Source organism: Prionailurus bengalensis, chromosome A2 (assembly GCF_016509475.1).
Source record: "Prionailurus bengalensis isolate Pbe53 chromosome A2, Fcat_Pben_1.1_paternal_pri, whole genome shotgun sequence".
In the NCBI taxonomy this organism is placed as follows: domain Eukaryota; kingdom Metazoa; phylum Chordata; class Mammalia; order Carnivora; family Felidae; genus Prionailurus; species Prionailurus bengalensis.
The window spans coordinates 17,925,945-17,933,170 of NC_057348.1; positions in this window are offsets into that span (position 1 = coordinate 17,925,945).

Sequence of the window (7,226 nt, forward strand, 5' to 3'; positions counted from 1 at the left end):
TCGAACTCACGGGCCGTGAGATCATGACCTGAGCCAAAGTCCCAAAGTCGGACGCTCAACCGACCAAGCCACCCAGGCGCCTTTCCAGAACATTCTTTTACTCACCACTGACTCAGCTCTGGTCTCACCACCTCTCTCCATGCTTCCAGTCTTGATCTTCCTAAAGAACAAATCAGTAGCCCTCCCGACTCTAAACCCTGCAAGGGTTCCCCAAAATTCTTTTTTTTAAGTTTATTAATTTTGAGAAAGAAAGAGAGAGACAGAGAGAGAGAGAGAAAGCATGAGCGGGGAGGGGCAGAGAGAGGAAGAGAGAGAATACCAAGCAGGTTCTGCATTGTCAGCGCAGAGCCCAACTTGGGGCTCGATCCCACAACCATGGGATCACCACCTGAGTCAATATCAAGAGTCAGATGCTTAACCAACTGAGCTACCCAGGCACCTCTCTACCCATGGCTCTTAAGATAAAGTTCCAACTTCAGTCCCAGCAATAAATGGGGCTCTTTGTGCTTCCTGGCTCTGCAGACACCACACACATTTCCCACCCCTCCCTCAACCTTTATATTCCAGTTGAAATACCACCTCCTCCAGGAAGCCTCCCAAGATGTCAAGTCTGAGTTAGGGCTCCCCTCTGTGACTCCCCCAGCCCAACACAAACAACCCCCTGGGTCATATGGGTGTCTTCTGCTACTCTGGGGGCTCTATGAGGCTGGACTAGTGTCTGTCTTCTGTATCCAGCACAAGGGCCATGCATGCACATAGTAGGTGCCAGATAATTGAAAAAGGAAAGACAAGATCCCCTTCAGCCCACTGACCTCTTTCCCCTGAGTCCCAGTCCTGAAATCACTCCCCCTGGGGGCGGGCTGCCTCAGTGCCCCCAGTCCTCGGTGCCACCCATAGGAGGGGCCTGTGGCAGCTGGCTGTCTTCTACTTTCCCCTCCAGTCCCGCCCTCCACCCTACCCTGTCCTGGGGCTCCCTTTTCCTGGGCTTCTTTCTAGGCCTGGCAAATAGAAGGCAAAGGTGGGTGGTCAGGTGGGAGAGGAGAGTGCAGGGGTGGGGCTGCTCCCCCCTACTCCTTCCCCAACCTCCTGCCTGCAGTCAATATGTGCCATCCCATAGCCACTCCTCTCTCCTCCTTCTCTTTCAGGGCCATAGTGCTCAGAAACGGAGACTTATCTAGAGGGCCACAGGAGTGAGTGACTTCAGAGATCCCTCTGGTGGACAGATTACAGGAACTGAAACTGGAGGTGTGGGGACCAGTACGTGGCTAAGGGATGGTCCCACACCAGGTTCCGGTAACCCTTCCCCCCTTTGCCCCTGTAGGCCTGTGGACTGAAAGGTCTCCTGATGTTAGCCCCTGGTGCTGCCCCGACCTAAGTGGCCACTTGAACCTGTCTATAGCTCTGTAAATGGCCCCTGTACTGAGCGCTGACCTCAAATGCCCAGCCCCCAGTGTGTGGCCAACCTGTAGTGGCAATTCCACGTGGGGAGCACCCAGTGATGCCCAGAAAGCCCAGTCCCTGACAGGGGGTGGGCGCAACCTGTCAGCCCAGGACTGAGACTCTGGGCCAGGAGAGGTGAGTGCTGTTAAAAAAAAAAAAAGACGGGGCGGGGTGGGGGGGGGGTGCGGGCTCGCCTGGGTGGCTCAGTCGGTTAAGCGTCAGACTTTGGCTTAGGTCTTGATCTCACGGTTCGTGAGTTCGAGCCCCGCGTCAGGCTCTGCTGACAGCTCAGAGCTTGGAGTCTGCTTCCGATTCTGTCTCCCTCTCTCTTTTGCCCCTCCTCTGCTCTCTCGCTCTCTCACAAAAATAAACATTAAAAAATTAGAACAAAACAAAACAAAAATCACGGGCCCCAAATGACGTCCCTCAGACCAAGTTCCCAAACCAGGCCTTGATACCCGATCTAATTGCAGTTTCAACCTCTCCCAGAAATGTAGTCTTAACCGGTCAGTCAGGAATTTTTCAATCAGCGCCACCGAGTCGGCCTCTTGCTCCTCTCCCACCCCTCAAAGAAAGATGGGGTCGTCTGCATGATAAGACACCTTGCTTCGCCCCCCAGAAAGAGGCCAGGTCTGGAACAATCCTTTTCTTTTGCTAATAACCTTCCTGCTCCCACCCTCCTTCTATAGAAACCTTCCGTCTGGTCCCACTCCTCAGAGCTCCCCTCCACGGGTAAGATGAGATGCTGCCCACTTCAGGAATCACTTAAGAAAGCCAATTAGATCTTTAAAATTGACTCGGTTGAATTTTTGTTAATTAGCAATGCTGAAGTAGAGGCCCCTGCCATTCCTCTTCACCCAGCACCTGGGCCCCTTTCTTCCGCTTGAGAAGGCAGAAATGCCAGAGACTCACTGGCTCGCTGTCCTTCGCCCCAGGGCAAGGGCCTTTGTCCAGGCCCAGCCAATCAGACGTACCCTCCCAGGAGTTGGCTGCGGGGCTGGCGGCCACGTCTGGACAACAGAGAGCCTCCTTCGAGGCTCAGGGCTCCAAGTGTCTGGGCTATGTGAGGATCCTGCAGTGTCTGGGCTACGGTGAGGATCCTGCGGTGGCGGTGGCGGTGGTGGTGGTGGCTTGCTCAGCAGGCCAGAGCAGGACGGAGGTTTGGACTGGAAACGAGCTGTCCGGCTCTGAGTCTTGTCCTCCAGCCCCCTCGGTGGCTCTGGAAGCTACACAAGTTCCTTTTCACAAATTCTGTTTCTGATTAGGTCGGGCAGAGTCCGTTTCCTGCAAGTGATAGAGATGTTGTCACCAGGAATGGCAGAAGGTGCTGCGGGGAAATAGAGGTGGGTCCGGACTGGACATTTGTCTGGTAGGAGCTGAAGGCGGTGGAAACCCAGCTAGGATGAAGGGAAAGGCTCTAGCGAACCTGGCAGCCTGAAGCCACCGCTGGGGGTGTGGTGTAATAAAAAATACGTGTTCTTAGTCCCTGCTTCCTGGCACCGGAGCTCCTAAAAATACTTGGATTTGCTGTCTTTCGTATGCTAATAAGACTCCCGGCCGGGGAAAGCCAAACCCTTTAGAAAGGTTCTGGATGGGGGCAGGTCACCATAAAGACCAAGCCATGAATAGAGGGTAGGAACTTTCAGCCCAAACCGGGGAGGTGGGGGGTGGAGAGCCACTTCTATATACCAGAGGCCAATGGTTGTTTTTTGTTTTATAATCAACACCAGCAATATCAAATTTTCTTTCCTTTCAAATATAGTTTTAGGGGCGCCTGGGTGGCTCGGTTGGTGAAGCGTCTCTTCATTTGGCTCTTGACTCTTGGTTTCAGCTCAGGTCATGATCTCGCGGTTTGTGAGTTCAAGCCCTGTGTCGGGCTCTGTGCTGACAGTGCAGAGCCAGCTCGGGATTTCTCTCTCTCTCTGCCCCTCCCCGGCTTGCTCTCTAAATAAATAAACAAACATAAAAAAATTTTTTTAAGTTTTAAAGTCAAAACATTATTTTTAAAATTCTAATCCAAGTATTTTATGATCTATGTAACTTGGTTTCTAGGGTTTTTGAAGGTAAGGTCTCCCAGTACCCCATTTCTACACTTGTCCTTAAACTTGCAAAGGCCGGTGATTTAATTAATGGTGCTTCTGTAATGAAACCTCCGTAAAACCCCCTACATAGTGGAGTTCTGGGAGTTTCCAGATTAGTGAACGCACTGATGTGCTAGGAAGGCAACAGCCCTGGTTATCCTGGAAACTCCACACCACCCTCTCCCTCTCCCCAGTACCTCATTCTATACATCTCTTCCGTTTGGTGGTTCCTGAATTGCATCTTTTTAAAATGTAAATAAAGTGTTTCCCTGAGTTCTAGGAGTCATTCCAGCGAGTTATTGAATTTGAGGAGGGGGCTTAGACCTGATTTATAGCCAGTTGATCAGAAGTTATGGGTGGCCCTCTTGGGACTTGGGACCAACACCTGAAATAGGGTCAGTCTTGTGGGACTGAGCCCTTAACCTGTGGGGTCTGCACTAATTCAAGAGTTGGTGTCCAAATTGGATTGAATTGTTGGACACCTAGTTGGTGTGGGAGAATCAGAGACTTAGTTATTGGTGTGAAAAACCCCACAAAATTTAGTGTCCCAAGTGGCATCAGAAAACAAGACACCACAGGTAGCCCCTCAGGTGAGGAACCCATTGATACTCGGGCTTTGGAAGGCCAAGGGCTTCACCTTAAAACATGAAGGGCCTGAGAAATGCACTGACTGCTGCCAGGTGGTTGCTTTTAACAGCATCCAAGCAGCTTAAAGAGAACAACAGGGTCAGATTCCCAGCTGCTGTGTGTCCAAGCACAAATGGAAAACTTTCTCCAGGCGCCTGGGGGGTGCTCAGTCGGTTAAGTGTTCAAGTCATGATCTCATGGTTCATGAGTTCGAGCCCTGTGTCAGGTTCTCTGCTGTCAACACAGAGCCCGCTTCAAATCCTCTGTCTCCCTCCCTCTCTGCCCCACCCCTGCTCAGGCTCACGCGCACTCTCTCTCTCTCAAAAATAAACATTTACATTAAAAAATTTTTTTAAACTTTCTCTGCTTTGCAAAGGAGTCTCCTATCTCTTGCAGCCATGGGGCTGAGACAGCCCATTATCAAACCCATAGGCAGATTCTATGGCTTCCAGGTGAAATGCTGAGGGAATTCACAGCCTCCCTAAATCTTTAATGTGAAAGCCAGGCACTGCTCAGGACAGAGCACCGAGAGTGTGCAGCAACACTGGGAAATACTTCGCAGGCCCACATCCACTGGCCTTCTTACCTTCCTTGACCCACAAGCATCACCTGACACAGCGGGGCACTCCCGGCTCCCCCACGCTCCCCACACTGCTCCTTCTCACACCGCCTGCTGGCTCTTCATGTCACGCTCGTAATGTGGGGTCCCTAGGGCTTGGTCCTCAGGTGCCATTTCTTCTCTATTTATATTCCCCTTGAGAGCTCATCCAGTGTCACGGCTCTAAGCACCGTCTACACACGGATGATGTCATTTCTTTTTTTTTTTTTTTTTAATTTTTTTTTTCAACGTTTATTTTTGGGACAGAGAGAGACAGAGCATGAACAGGGGAGGGGCAGAGAGAGAGGGAGACACAGAATCGGAAACAGGCTCCAGGCTCTGAGCCATCAGCCCAGAGCCCGACGCGGGGCTCGAACTCACGGACCGCGAGATCGTGACCTGGCTGAAGTCGGACGCTTAACCGACTGCGCCACCCAGGCGCCCCGATGTCATTTCTTATCTCCAGCTCAGGCCTCAACTCCAGACTTCAAGATCCAACTCCTGTCACACCTCCACTTAGATCTCCAGCTGGCATTTAATCTGAATGCGCCTTCAGCTGAACTACCCCATGCAGACTTTCATATGTCCACAGTGGTGACCCCACCCCTGGGCACCATGTCTTTCTCATAGGCTTTCATCCACACCAGCAGCCAATCCTGGCTCTACCTTCACAATTTAGGCAGAATCCGACTACTTCTCAGCAGCCCCAATGCCAGCATCAAGGTCTCTCACCCGGATTGTCACAGTGGCTCCAGACAGGTCTCTTGACCTCCACTCTGCCCCACTGAAGTCTATTCTAGAGGCAGCAGCAGCCAGAGGGACCCTTTAAAAATGTTCATTGATGGGGTGCCTGGGTGGCCTCAGTCGGTTGAGCGTCTGACTTCAGCTCAGGTCATGATCTCACAGTCTGTGAGTTCGAGCCCCGCGTCGGGCTCTGTGCTGACAGCTCAGAGCCTGGAGCCTGCTTCGGATTCTGTCTCCCTCTCTCTCTGCCCCTCCCTTGCTCATGCTCTGTCTCTCTCTCTCTCTCTCTCAAAAATAAATAAACATTAAAAAAAAATGTTCATCGGATCAAGTCACTTGGCTCAAAGGCCTTCATGGGCCTCTTATTTCCAAGGCCCCATATCACCTGTACCCCATGACCTCTGACCTGGCCTTCCTCTTCTTCACGCTGGCTTCTGCAGCCATCTACTCCACAGCTTCATCCAGGCCTTTTGGCCACCTTCTCAGTGAGGCCTTCTTACACGCCCTCCCACACCCTCCCCTCTGTCCCAGCACCCTGGGAGGAATTACATCCTTATGTATTTCTGTACTGTGTCTCCCACGGCAGTTCTGTGACAGCAGGAGTTTGCCTGTCGGGCTTACTGCTCTGTCTCCACAGCTTAGCCCACAGTAGGCACTTCATCTGTTAACAAATTACACAGGATGAAGATCTATGAATGAACTCAGAGGAAACATTATCGTTTGCAAGGGGAAGCCAACTCTTCTCCTTCCCCTCTTCCCAAACTCGTCAATAACCCCAGTGCCTTAAACTAAAGATGCATTCCAGTGGGGTGCCGGGTGGGCTCAGTCGGTGGAGCATGTGACTCTTGATCTCAGGGTTGTGTGTTCAAACTCCAAATTGTGTACAGAGATTACTGAAAAATAAAATATTAAGGAAAAAATAATAAAATATTAAAAAAAAAAAAAGATGGATTCCAGCATGTCTGGAGATCTTATTACAAAGTAAAACGCAGAGGGGAAGGCTTATGTATCAAAGGAACTGTAAGACTTTTGTTAACTCACCTTGGTCACAATGTGGAGAATATGTGCGAGGAAAGATTGAGGTCCTAGACCCAGGAGATAAGAACCTAAGTTTATATTGGGCTGAATTTATTGATACAGGTGCACTGGACAGAAATTTTGGATTCAGTGTGCTGGCTTAAGCCACTAAGGCTTGTTCTGTGTGTCTATCCGGTTGGCTGGAAGACAGCAGAGTCTCCCTAAATGCAACAGAGATGTCCAAAGCCCCCTGGTATAATGTAGAAGAAAGAATCCAAAACCTTAGGAAGATTCATTCATTCACTGAAATCCAATGTTGGGCTGAGTTCATCAGACAACTCACTCAGAGATACTCCCTTTACCATCATTTAGAAGTTCACTGCCAAGGACATCATCTTTGAAAAGTGATGCTATTTCTATATAAGGTCACATTGTGAGGTGCAAGGCTTAGGTCTTCAGTGTATGAATTGTTTTGTGGGGGGACACAATTCAACCTTTACTTAACAAGCACCGTAGTCACTGTCCTCCATGGGTCAGGGATTCTGACTGGAGACACCGTAATTGAGATGACTCCTTGATTTCAATGCAGATACCAGGACCCTGGGCACTGAGAGGCAAGTAGCAGCCTTGAGCTGCCAGAGGAGAGAGAGGTACAGAGACCATGACATGCAGGAGACTTAGTGGTCATCTGAATGGCCTGGCCTGAAAGGATCTTTGCC